This window comes from Lagenorhynchus albirostris, chromosome 20 (assembly GCF_949774975.1).
Source record: "Lagenorhynchus albirostris chromosome 20, mLagAlb1.1, whole genome shotgun sequence".
NCBI classification, from domain to species: Eukaryota; Metazoa; Chordata; class Mammalia; order Artiodactyla; family Delphinidae; genus Lagenorhynchus; species Lagenorhynchus albirostris.
This window is the reverse complement of record NC_083114.1, coordinates 57,539,374-57,551,946: the sequence shown is the minus strand read 5'-3', so window position 1 is coordinate 57,551,946 and position 12,573 is coordinate 57,539,374. Positions and strand designations below refer to the sequence as shown.

Below are 12,573 nucleotides of genomic sequence, written 5' to 3'. Positions count from 1 at the left end.
GCATGTACTATTATTATTTACCTCAGGTGAATTAGTTGAGATGCACCCATATGAATTTCTCTTAAATACGACTCAAGAAATTACGATGGGTACAGTGAATTATTGTAAGACATGGGATGCAACTCTACAGTGTTCTGAAATTTACTCTCGTATTTTTCATACTGGAAAACTAGTGATGCCCTTAATGAAGCCTGGGCAGGTGTAGGGCAGTGGCTCTCAAAGTATGCTCCATGCGGCACCGCAGGGGCAGCTGTAGTCCTTCTCAAGACATCTGCAGGGTATTTGTGAGGTCAAAACTATTTCCATAGTACTTAGATTACGTTTGGCTTTCTTAGTCTCTTGACATTTTTCCTGGTGGGTGCGAAAGCAGTGGTGAGTCAAGGCAATGGCACCAAACTGATCCAGTAGTCACTGAAAACTCAACACTGTCCATTTGCAGTAAAAAAAAAAAAAAAAAAATTCGCCAGTTTTACTGAAGAACGTCCTCGATAACACAGTGATAATTACTAAGTTTATTAACTCTCAATTTTGACTCCTTTTAAAAAATGCTTTGTTTGACTAAATGGGAAAGCATCTCTGCTACATTTCCAAGTATGATGGTTGTCTAAAGTAAAAGCACTTGAGTGAGTGAGTGAGCTGTGAGCTAGATTAGTAACTTTTTTAATGGATCACAATTTTTACTTGAAATAACAGCTGAGAGATAGACTTTGGATATTCAGATTTGTGTATTTGAGAGTTGTTTTTTTTTTTAAATGAACAGAGTGATCCTGTCACTTCAAGGGAAACACCTGACAGTATTTGATATTAATGATAAAATTCGAGTTTTCAGATTTTGACCTTTGACACTTTCTCAGTATTTAACAGCTTAGCTGATGGGCTTGTTGATTACAATTAACAATGTAACTGTTGATATTGAAGGATAAAATATGTCAATATTTGGAAGATCTGTATAACTCAATAAACCAATGTTTTCTAAATGGCCAGTGCATGATGTTGCAAAGTCACGAGTGACTAAATGATACATTCAGAGTGCAGGTAGACCAGTGAATTTTAAAGGATCCGTAACAGAGTGTGAAAACTCTTTAATATTGCTTCAGGTTCTGCATAGCAGCTAACCTTGAATAAACCACTGCTTGTTGAGTTTTGGTGAAGTATCAAATATGAGTATTCACGATGGTTTAGAAAAGCTGTTAAAATACTCCTCCCTTTTCCAGCCACTTATTTATGTGTGGATGGATTTTCTTCATACACTTAAGCCAAAACAATATATCAGATTGAATGCAGAAGCAGATACGAGAATTTGGCTGTCTGTATTCTGCCAGCTATTAAGAAAATTTGGAAAATTATAAGACAGTGTTACTCTTCTCACTAAACTATTTTGGGGGGAACATAGTTACATTTCATAAAACTATGTTATTTATACTAACATATAATTGGTTTGTCGTTATTTGAAAGTGAGTACAAAAACATACTTTAAAATTCTCAGTATCAACTTTCAGTAAGATAAATACTGATAAATGTAACTCACATAATTTGGGACCCTCTGATTTTTAAAGGCACTAAATGTCTTAAGAGCAGCATGCTTAAGAACCCTTGATATAATCTACTGTCTTGCGTGCGCTGTAGGTCTGGGCGCTTTGGTTCTTTCATGGCCCTGATTCCTTGTCGAGCTGGCTCAGTACTGAGCTGGTCGTTCTGGCGTCTCTTCCTCACCCACATGTCAGACTGCTGTGAGTGTTCACGGCTAAAACCAAAACCAAAAGCGACAGTCTGCTGGTTTCCCACCTCAACTATCTTATTTGATCAGTTATGCTGTTTTACACTATTTTTGTTTTTATATTGATCATCTCATTTATTCAACACATTCACTCTCGTTCAAACTACACATCAGACATAACGTTAAGTACTTAGGATATAAGGTGAGGAAGGCAGATACTAAGATCTTTACTTCTAATGGGGGAGATGGGTAATAAAGTAACAGTCAACGTACAGTATGATTCATACTGTTAGAAAAGACGTAGGATGCTAGGAGCCCAGAGGAGGGGAATCCGTAGCAGGTGACGAGAGAAGGCGTTCCCGAAGCAGTAATGCCAGAGATGAGTCGTTAGGGCAGAGAGGAGTTGCTAGGCGGAGGCTTTGCTCGCTCACATCTCCGGAGGTTGGTGGCAGCCGGCACTTAGGTAGAGCGGTTGGCTGAGACACCTTCATGTGACCTCTGCATGTGTCCTGGGCCTCCTTAGAATGCGGTGGCTGGGCTGTAGTGCCCTGAGACAGAGTCAGGCGGAAGCTGTGTACCTTTATGACCCAGCCTTGGGTGTCATGCAGCATTTGTCTCCCACCAAATTCCATTCTTTGAAATAGAATTTTGAAATTCACAAGGCCCTTTGATTTCAAGGAGTGGGAAAATACACCCCACTTCTTTCTGGTGGAGTGTCCTCTGGGCTAGAAGTACTGCTGTGGACAATTTTCTGAAAATACAGTCTGTCCTTTGTCGACACAATTCCCACCCCTCTTACATGCAAAATAAACTCATACCCTCCTCGAGACGTCTGAGAACTCACCTCGTTATGGCATCAGGCTCAGGGTCGTGGTCCAGGATCCTATCGTTTAAATCACGTCCAAGTGCGTGAGGTTCTGCAGTTGCAGTTCCATGAATAAAATCCTCGAAGACAGTTTTTCTCATTGTGAAGACCTGTGAGCAGAGGGGGCAAGTTATCTGCTGCCCACACGCTCAACCTACAAATGGTGTGACAGGCATAGGGTAAGTGCTACAGACACTCCCATTCAAAAAGGAAGACTTTCTTCAATCCCTGGTCAGTATCAGCTGTGAAATCCATCTGGGCACATTTATGATTTCCTTGATTAGGGCTTAGTCCTCCACTCCAGAACTCGTTCTCCATAGCTCTTAGCTCTGTCCTCTGAATAATCTTCCCCCTTCAGTGAGAATTGTCCTGTGTTTGCAGCTGAGTAATGTCCTCAGCCTGTTACCTGCACATAATATTCAAGGCTCAAATACCCTCTTTTAACATTTTTTGCAACGTCTCTGGCCCTTTTAGTCCAGAAGATGTTGATGCAGAGAGAAGAGCACAGGCTGGGGTGGATGAACTGAAGGGTGGAGGGGTGAATTGGTGGAAGAGAGCTTAAGAGCCTGCACATTTGCCCATAAGTAGTATACAGAAAGGTCCATTTCTGCCACGTACTCTCTTTTGCTATCACTTTCCTGAAAGTATATTTACTGCTTTAAAATATCTGGGGCTGTGATCAGGGGAGGTATGTTTATAGTCTACAGTAGTTGTAAAGTTCATCTTAGTTGAATTTTGACTGCCAGATGCTATCACGTGGGTGCTCTCTTAGTATTTCTAAATTGTCCTCTGGACACAGAGGATTTTCCAGAGGATTTTAACTGCTTTATACCCATTATATGTGTGTTTCACTTCCCAAATTGACATTGAATTTTATAGGAGGCCTGTTTAGAAGGATACATAAATAGTATTTTCAAGTAAGATGATTCTGCAGTTTATTAGATTTGAATCCCAGTTGTCAAATACTGTTTCTGTCTGAAGATTACAACTCTTGAAATCTAGTACAACTTGTACTAACAACCTACGTTTTCCGGGGGAGTACAAATTCTGTAAATAGACTGTATAAGAGTAACAAGGACAATTTGACATTAGGCACCTGAAAATACATTTAAAAGTTTTTCTTTTATTCTAAAGTTTTATGGGTGTATAGCCTTAAGCTTGCAGACGTTTGTGACTGTATTATTGTTTTTTGAAATCAATAACTTGACCTGGTTCAGAAAAGTTAGTTTTTTTCAAAGCATTTTTTCTAAGATATCTTAGATTGCAAGTTCATAAAGTATCATTGCCCTTAAGAGTCCTTCTGTTAATAGCTATCCAGTTTTTTTTTAAGTCAAAATGTTGAGTAAAAGAAAAAGCTGAAAACCACCAGATATTTTATTCCCCCCAATTAGTCATCCCATGGAAAAGCTCTAGGTTATGACTAATGCATTGCAGTGCTGCAACAGATCACTTCATATAAGGTACACAAGGATGCGATTAAAAAAGAGGAAAAACAGGGGAGATGAAAGGACCAAATTAGAGACAGATGGTAATTGAACACTGAGGTACCTTTCATTCAGCTCGATTTAAGCAACGTTTTTATTGAGCATTTGCTCTATTTGCTGAGCTTTTACAACTGAAAAGGATGTGGTCCTTGCCTTTTAGGAGGTTGTGAACTGTTGTGAGGATGTCGGGTGGATGTTATCATTCTGTGTAATTAGTGCAGGAATCACGCATGCCATGAAAAGATCACTCCTAGTGATGGATTCAGGGAGGTTTTTGTTCTATTTAATTAATTTATTTATATTTTGGCTGCCTTGGGTCGTCGTTGCTGCGCGCGGGCTTTCTCTAGTTGTGGCGAGTGGGGGCTACTCTTTGTTGCAGTGCGCGGGCTTCTCATTGCGGTAGCTTCTCTTGTTGCGGAGCGCGGGCTCTAGGCACACGGGCTTCAGTAGTTGTGGCGCACGGGCTTCAGTAGTTGTGGCTCGCAGGCTCAGTAGTTGTGGCTCGCGGGCTCTAGAGCACAGGTTCAGTAGTTGTGGCAGCACGGGCTTAGTTGCTCTGGGCATGTGGGATCTTCCTGGACCAGGGCCTGAACCCGTGTCCCCTGCATTGGCAGGCGGATTCTTAACCACTGTGCCACCAGGGAAGCCCCCTGGGAGTTTTTTGAGAGGAGACAGAATTTAAGGTTGATGGCAAATAATGCATCTGATTTGCGCAGGCATTCCACGCATATACAAGAGGTGAGAAGAAAAGGCAGGAGGACACAAAAATGTAGGATATCTTCTGGAAAGGCTGAGTACCTGATTTTGTTGAAAGGGAGAAATAGTAGGGAATGAACTAGAATGGCGTGTTGTAACTAGATCTTAACATGATCTGGAATGACGAGGAAAATTACCTTTTTTTTTTTTCTGTGGGACCTAGGATGTTATTGAAGAATTTGGGGAAGCTATGATGCATAATCTGATGGTAAGTTTTAAGAATATATATCTGACAGCTCTGTGAGTGATAGTTTTTTAGAATTGATAACATGGAGTTAAGTTTTCTACAGTCAGAGATTTGATCTGATTTACGTGTGTATTTTTAGAATGCCAAGAGGATTGTTCTGTGCATAGTTTTGCAGAGTGTTGATAAATTTACTTTGAATAAATAATGGAGAAAAAGGCTAAGCTCTATTTATCTGCTCTATTTCAATACCTACTTACTTATGAATGTAATTAGAAAGATCGTAGAATATCTAAAAGTTATGAAAGTTCAACATCTTAAACTTGGGAAGTGTCACCATGTCACAACAACATGGCTTTTGTCTGTCTTTAATTTAGCTATATTGGGATGGGCAAACTTTTTCTTAAGAGTCAGAGTATATATTTCAGAATTTGTAAGCCATATGGCCATAACTACTCAGTTGTAGTGTCTTATTTAAGAAGAAGGATTTTGAAGCCAAACTAGCCCTGGGCTCTCTTCATTGCTTTGTACCTCAGTTTTCTTATCTATAAAGCAGGGATAGTCACTGCTCATGGGACAGCTGTGAGGTTTAAAATGAGTTAACATGTGTAAAGTGCTTACGTTATTATTATTGCTTTTGTTTTATTAACAATTCCTATTATATATAGTGGGGGTGTATGGATAAGACAACTTGTTTTTAAATTCACAAGATCAAGAAGAGCCACATTTAGGATTCCATGCAGGCACTACTGCGTGTCCCCTCTTGGTCTTGGACCAAGATTACTTTTATTCTGTTAGGAATACTAGTATGTAATTACGAGGAAAATGCTCACTGAAATCGCAAAATGCAAAATAATAATCCTAATCAATTCCCACAAGGAGAAATGCAAACTGTTACTAAATATATAAAATATTCAATTGTACTATTAATCACAGAAATAAAGATAAATATATAGCAACGAGCTACCATGTCATTTAAAAAAAAGTGATACTGGGGCTTCCCTGGTGGCGCAGTGGTTGAGACTCCCCCTCCGATGCAGGGGACACAGGTTCGTGCCCTGGTCTGGGAAGATCCCACATGCCGCGGAGCGGCTGGGCCCGTGAGCCATGGCCGCTGAGCCTGCGCGTCCGGAGCCTGTGCTCCGCAACGGGAGAAGCCACAGCAGTGACAGGCCCGCGTACCGCAAAAAAAAAAAAAAAAAAAAAAAAAAAAAAGTGATACCAGTATGTGGTTATAATTGGAGAAGTTATAGCTTGGTTTAGTTTTTAAGCCCAATCCTGACGGGAATGTAAATGTATAACCTATCCAGAGGCAACTTGAAAATTGAAATTGAGACAATTTGAAAATCTGTATCAACCTTAAAACATGAAAAAAAATCTTTGTAATATTTAATATTATATAACCATGAAAGTTTATAAAAGGAAAAATTTTATTTAAAATTGCCGCCAAGAAAGACTCAATTTATCATAAATAGTGTGTATAATAAAATTCAGTTATTGTAAGAAATAGTATAAGAGCATATGCCCAGAAAAAGCATAGAATGATTTAGAGTGTTTATTATTGAGGAGTGAAGTGTTTGTGTTTCTTTCCTTTCCTTTGCCTAACTGTCTATTTCTTCTTCTCTACTTAGTGTATAAGTAATGTAAACTGTTAGGAGGCTGTTGCTATGGTCTAGACCAGGAGTTATAATATTTTCTGTAAAGGGCCAGATAGTAAGTATTTTTGGCTTCGCGGATCATACAATGTCTGCTGTAACTACTCTGACTTTGTAGTCCAAAAGCAGCCTTAGACAATCCAATAAAACTTGACTCACAAAGACAGGCAGTGGGTGGGATTTAGTCTATGGCCCATAGTTTGCCAGTTCGAGGTCCAGACAAGAGATAACAGGTGCTTGACTGTAAAAGCGACACTTAGATTAGAAAGGTAGGAATATTACCAGAGGTATTTCAGAGATGTGGCCCCTGTGGAATTCACAGGTCTTGAAGACAATCTGTAAAGCTGAAGAAAAGGGGAGAGTTAACTGTGACTTTTAAGTTTCAAATTTAGACGCCAGCTTGGAAGGATATTGAGTGGTGCTATCAGTCAGCATAGGGAACTCAGGAAAAGGACCAGGTCTTCGAAGGACAGGATAGAATCAACTTGCAGCGTGGTGAATGACATGCTCAGTTTGCAGGAAGGCATTTACCGGTGTGGACCCGGTGTAGGGATGTAGTGAGGTATGGAGCTGAGGATTTAGAAGTATCAGCTCATCAGCGATAACTTGATCACGGACACCATGGAAATCGATGAGTTGCTGGCATTTAAAGAAATAAACTCACAGGGGCTTTAGGAAGCCCACATGCGATCTCTGAAGATTCCCCAAAGTATGTAGAATGATCTGGATCATTCACCATAATCTACCCTCCCCCCTCCTCACTCTGGAAACAGAGTTAGTTACCCGCCCACCTCCGCCTCCAAATTCAAGGCTAGCGTCCGCTTGAATTTCATTAGCAGAGAATGCAAAAGAACTCCCTGGGAAGTGCTGATACTACCTTGCTAGTCCACAAAAGCTAAGTGCTACAACCAGATCAGACATAAAAGCTGCCTGTTTTTAGGATTTTGTCCTAGGAAGCCAACCTACTGCTGAATAACTGAAGCAGACAGAAGCTGTTTCCATTTCAAGAAATTTATGATAATATATCTTGCCCTATTAAGGAGTTAATTAAAGGTGGCATTTTTGTTTTCGTCCATAAAAAAAAAATGTATGTAACTCAGGTCTCTTGTTGACTCTCACTCAGGCAGTTGAATAGAAATGGGTATCCTGTTGGGTGGTATAGTGGTTTTAAAAACAAAACTGAACCAACAAACAGAAAGAAAAACTTGCACGGAATGTACGTCTCTCTTCTCTTTGGAGCTGCCTTCTCAGTTTTATTATTATTATTATCATTATTATGCAGAGATGTAGTTATTTAAATAAATAATTTTTGATGCCAAGTTTAAATGTTTCCATAGGAAAATTATCTTGATATTTTGGCCTCAGGGAAAAAATAGGAAAAGGGAAAGAGATCTAGGGCAAATTTTTAATAATATGGATTGTTCCCCCTTTCACACAGTGCGAAAGTCGCAGTGGCTGCCAGCAGCACTAAAACAGTCGGGCCACTTTCAGAAATTCAGTCGCCTCTTAAACACTTAGAGGCTGAATTGAGTGAAAACCGGTTTTCAGAACAGTTTCCAAGGAAGTAGAAAGTTTCCACACCCTACATCTTGTACTAAAAGAAATGGAAACTGGGCTCCGTCTGCCAAAAAGTCTGAATTGTTGTGTCGCACGCTGCTGAACATTATAATCAGTAATAAAAATGGGAACATGCTTGATGCTATATTAAAATGCACTTCGAAAAGCTTAGCCTAATAATATTTTTTGGACTTATTTTATTTCATTTTTTTGCAATGCTGACAATGTTTCCACACTCGCAATAACAATAAGAAAAACAAGAGAGGGGAAAAATAAATGAAATTGAAATAGAGAATCAGTGTATTGAATCAGCGTACTGAAAAAAACTGCTTTTTTTTCCCCTCAGAAATCACTTGGAAAGATCCTAGTATTGTCTATCTAATAAGCCAAAGACTAGGAGGAGACATTTTAGTTTTTATTTTTTCTGATTATGAACATAATAAATGCTCATATAAAAATTCAAATGATTCAGAAAAGTATAGGAAGAAAGTAAAAATTACTCCAGATTTCTCAGAGATAACCACTGTTAATGTTTCCAGATATAATTCTAGACATCTAACTGCATGTATGTGTGTATAAATATTTAGTTTATATATAATATTGTGTATACATAATTTTACAGAAATGGCTGCACACTTTGGGCTTTGTTTATCCAACTTTTTTTTTAATTGAATGAATGATTCTTTAAATTCTATAATGGTTTACAATTCTCAAAAAATTTCACACACATGATTTCATATAATCCCATAATATTTCCCTACTCCTATCTTGCCCCTCCCACTTTCCCTCTCTCCACTGGTAGTCACTAGTTAGTTCTCTGTATCTGTGAGTTTGTTTCTGTTTTGCTATATACATTTGTTTGTTTTATTTTTTAGATTCCACATATAAGTGATATCATACAGCATTTGTCTTTCTCTGTCCGATTTACTTCACTTAGCATAATATTCTCTAGGTCCATCCACGTTGCTGCAAATGGCAGAATTTCATTAGTTTTTCTTATGGCTGAGTAATATTCCATTTTGTGTTTATACCACATCTTTTTGATCCATTCGTCTGTTGATGGACTCCTGGGTTGCTTCCACATCTTGACTGTTGTCAACAGTGCTGCTGTGAACATTGGGGTGCATGCATCTTTTCCAATTAGTGTTTTCCTTTTTTTCTGGGTATATACCTAGGAGTAGAATTGCCAGGTCATATGGCAGTTCTATGTTTAGTTTTTTTGAGGAACCTGCATACTGTTTTCCAAAGGAGCTGCACCAACTTACATTCTCACCAACAGGGTTCAAGGGTTCCCTTTTCTCCACAACCTTGCCAACCTTTGTTACTTGTAGACATTTTGATGATTTTCATTCTGACAGGTGTGAGGTGATATGTCATTGTAGTTTTGATTTACATTTCTCTAGTAATTAGCAGTGTTGAACATCTTTTCATGTGCCTGTTAGCCATCTGTATGTCGTTTTTGGAAAAACGCCTGTTCAGTTCTTCCGCCCATTTTTAAATCAGGTGGTTTGTTTTTTTGATGTTGAGTTGTCTGAGTTGTTTATATACATTGGATATTAACCCCTTATCGGTCATATCGTTTGCAAATATTTTCTCCCATTTAGTAGGTCTTTTTGTTTTGTCACTGGTTTCCTTTGTTGTGCAAAAGCTTTTAAGTTTAATTAGGTCCCATTTGTTTATTTTTGCTTTTATTTTCTTTAGGAGATGGATCCAAAAAAAATGTTGCTGTGGTTTATGTGAAAGAGTATTCTGCCTATGTTTTCCTCTAGGAGTTATATAGTGTCTGGTCTTACATGTAGGTTTTTAATCCATTTTGAGTTTATTTATTTATTTATCTTTTAATTTACTTATTTATTTTTGGCTGCATTGGGTCTTCGTTGCAGTGCGCGGGCTTCTCACTGCGGTGGCTTCTCTTGTTGCAGAGCATGGGCTCTAGGCACGCGGGCTCAGTAGTTGCAGCTCGCGGGCTCTAGAGCGCAGGCTCAGTAGTTGTGGTGTGCGGGCTTAGTTGCTCCGCAGCATGTGGGATCTTCCTGAACCAGGGCTCAAACCCTTGTCCCCTGCATTGGCAGGCAGATTCTTAACCACTGTGCCACCAGGGAAGTCCCTTGAGTTTATTTTTGTATATGTTATTAGAGAATGTTCTAATTTCATTCTTTTACATGTAGCTGTTCAGTTTTCCCAGCACCACTTATTGAAGAGACTGTCTTTTCTCCACTGTATCTTCTTGCCTCCTTTGTCATAGATTAATTGATCATTAGTGTATAGGTTTATTTCTGGGCTCTCTATTCTGTTCCATTGATCTCTGTGTCTGTTTTTGTGCCAATACCCACTTTTTTATTCAACAATATCTAGTTGATACTTCTCCAAGTCCATAAATGTGGATGTACTACTTGATTCTTGGTTTTATTATTTTATTTATTCTGTTACATGGACGTGACACTGTTTAGTTACTCTTGTGGTCCTTTTGATTGTTTCCAGTTCTTTGCTATTTGAAGAGCGCTTGCATGAACACTTGTTGTCTGATCATCTTATTACCATAAATCCCCAGAATCAGAACTCATTCATTTATTCCTTTGTTCAGCGAGCATTTATAGAGTGCCTACATTATTGGTGGGTATTGACTTAAGCACAGGGGATTTCAGGGGTAAAAACACAACTTTGTCTTGTAGAGTTTACATTTTCAGGAGCAAGAAACAGATCATAAATAAGCAAACAAATGAATAATCAATTCAGATTATGTGCTATGGCAAAAATAATGTGGAGTGATGCTCTAAAACATGGTGGTCTCATTTAGGTGGAGCGACCAGGAGGCTATCAGTGATGAGGGAATATCTGAGCTGAGGTCTGAATGTCAAAATGTGTCCTGCTGTATAAAGATCTGGAGCAGCACGTTACAAGCAGAGGGAGACACGGGTGCAAAGCTCTTGAGGTAGAAAAGATCTTGTCATTTCAAAGGATGGAAGGAAAGCCAGAATGTCTGGAAGTCTGTGGACTCATGGAGAGAGTGTCAGGTTAGTAGGAGTGAGATGCATGTCAGGGCCATTCATGTGAGACATTGCAGCCGGGATAAGGTGTTACAACTAAAGTCTTACTGCATTGGGAAGCTGCTGGAGGGTTTTAGGCAAGAAAAAAAAAAGTGGTATGGTAGGATTATGAGTTAAAAAAGATCATTCTGTGGGCTATGGGAGGTTTGGGGGCTGGTGAGAGCAGGGCAGTCAGTCAGAGTATATTTCAGAAATCCCAGGGAGAGGTAAGGAAGAAGGAGCTTTTTAGGGGTGGGGTTATATATACAGAATTCTGTGTAAATCATGTTACACTTGAAGTGCCTCTTAGACACAATTGTAGATATACATTAAGCTGTTGGAGATCTGAAATTGGAGCTTAGGACAACTGTAAGTAGTAGAGAAATGAATTGGGAAGCCATCAGCATATGGGGAGTGTTAAAGGCCTGGAGCTGGAGATGTAACTTAGGAAGAAAGTACAGAAGGAGAAAAGCAGCGGGATGGGGATCCATCTCTGGAGCACTCACAGGTCCGCCGGCTGTGCCGAGTCCGGGAGCCAGTCGGGGAGGCTAAGCCGCAGCAGCCGTGGGCGAGGAGGAAAGCCGGGAGAGTGGGGCCCCGAGCCGAGCGGAGACAGCACTGCAACAGCTGCAGAGCCGTAAGCGGGCCGAAATCCTGCTCTGGCCTGAGTCCAGTGCACACTCAGCAAAGTGACCACTGTATTTGGGCACACAGAGGTTACTGGTGACCTTTGGGAGGGCAGTTTGAATGGAGGGGTGGAGACAGAAGCCTGGTCAACGTGGGCTGGGGAGCAACGTGGGCTGGGTTCTGAGAATGTGGACAGTTTTCTCAGGAAGTTTACTTTGAAGGGGAGAGAAAATGTCAGTGGATGGATGTGGAAGTAAGATGAAGAAACTTTTTTTTTTTTTTGTGGTACGTGGGCCTCTCACTGTTGTGGCCTCTCCCGTTGCAGAGCACAGGCTCCAGACGTGCAGGCTCAGCGGCCATGGCTCATGGGCCCGGCCGCTCCGCGGCACGTGGGATCTTCCTGGACCCGGGCACGATCCCGCATCCCCTGCATCGGCAGGCGGACTCCCAACCACTGCGCCACCAGGGAAGCCCTGAAGAAACTTTTTAAAACAGAATATTCTGAGCATGTTTAAATTCTGATGGGAATGATCCTGTAGAGAGAAAGAAATTAATAATGCAAGAGAGGTAAATTAAAATCAAGGAACCTCATTCTTTTTTTTATCTTAATTTTTTATAGAGTAATTTTTATTTTTTATTTTATTTATTTTTTAGTTGGAGTTGATTTACAATGTTGTGTTAGTTTCAGGTGTACAGCAAAGT

At 40.0% G+C, this 12,573-nt stretch overlaps 1 long non-coding RNA gene across 1 annotated transcript; it reads right to left on the bottom strand.

The window, feature by feature from the left end:
* Positions 1 to 2,065: 2,065 nt before the first annotated feature.
* LOC132510682 (uncharacterized) lies at positions 2,066 to 11,829 on the bottom strand. Its single transcript, XR_009537391.1, has 3 exons — positions 11,751 to 11,829; positions 2,562 to 2,692; positions 2,066 to 2,265 (listed from the first exon to the last, which is right to left on the bottom strand). It is a non-coding gene; the product is annotated as an uncharacterized LOC132510682 (long non-coding RNA).
* Positions 11,830 to 12,573: the final 744 nt, after the last annotated feature.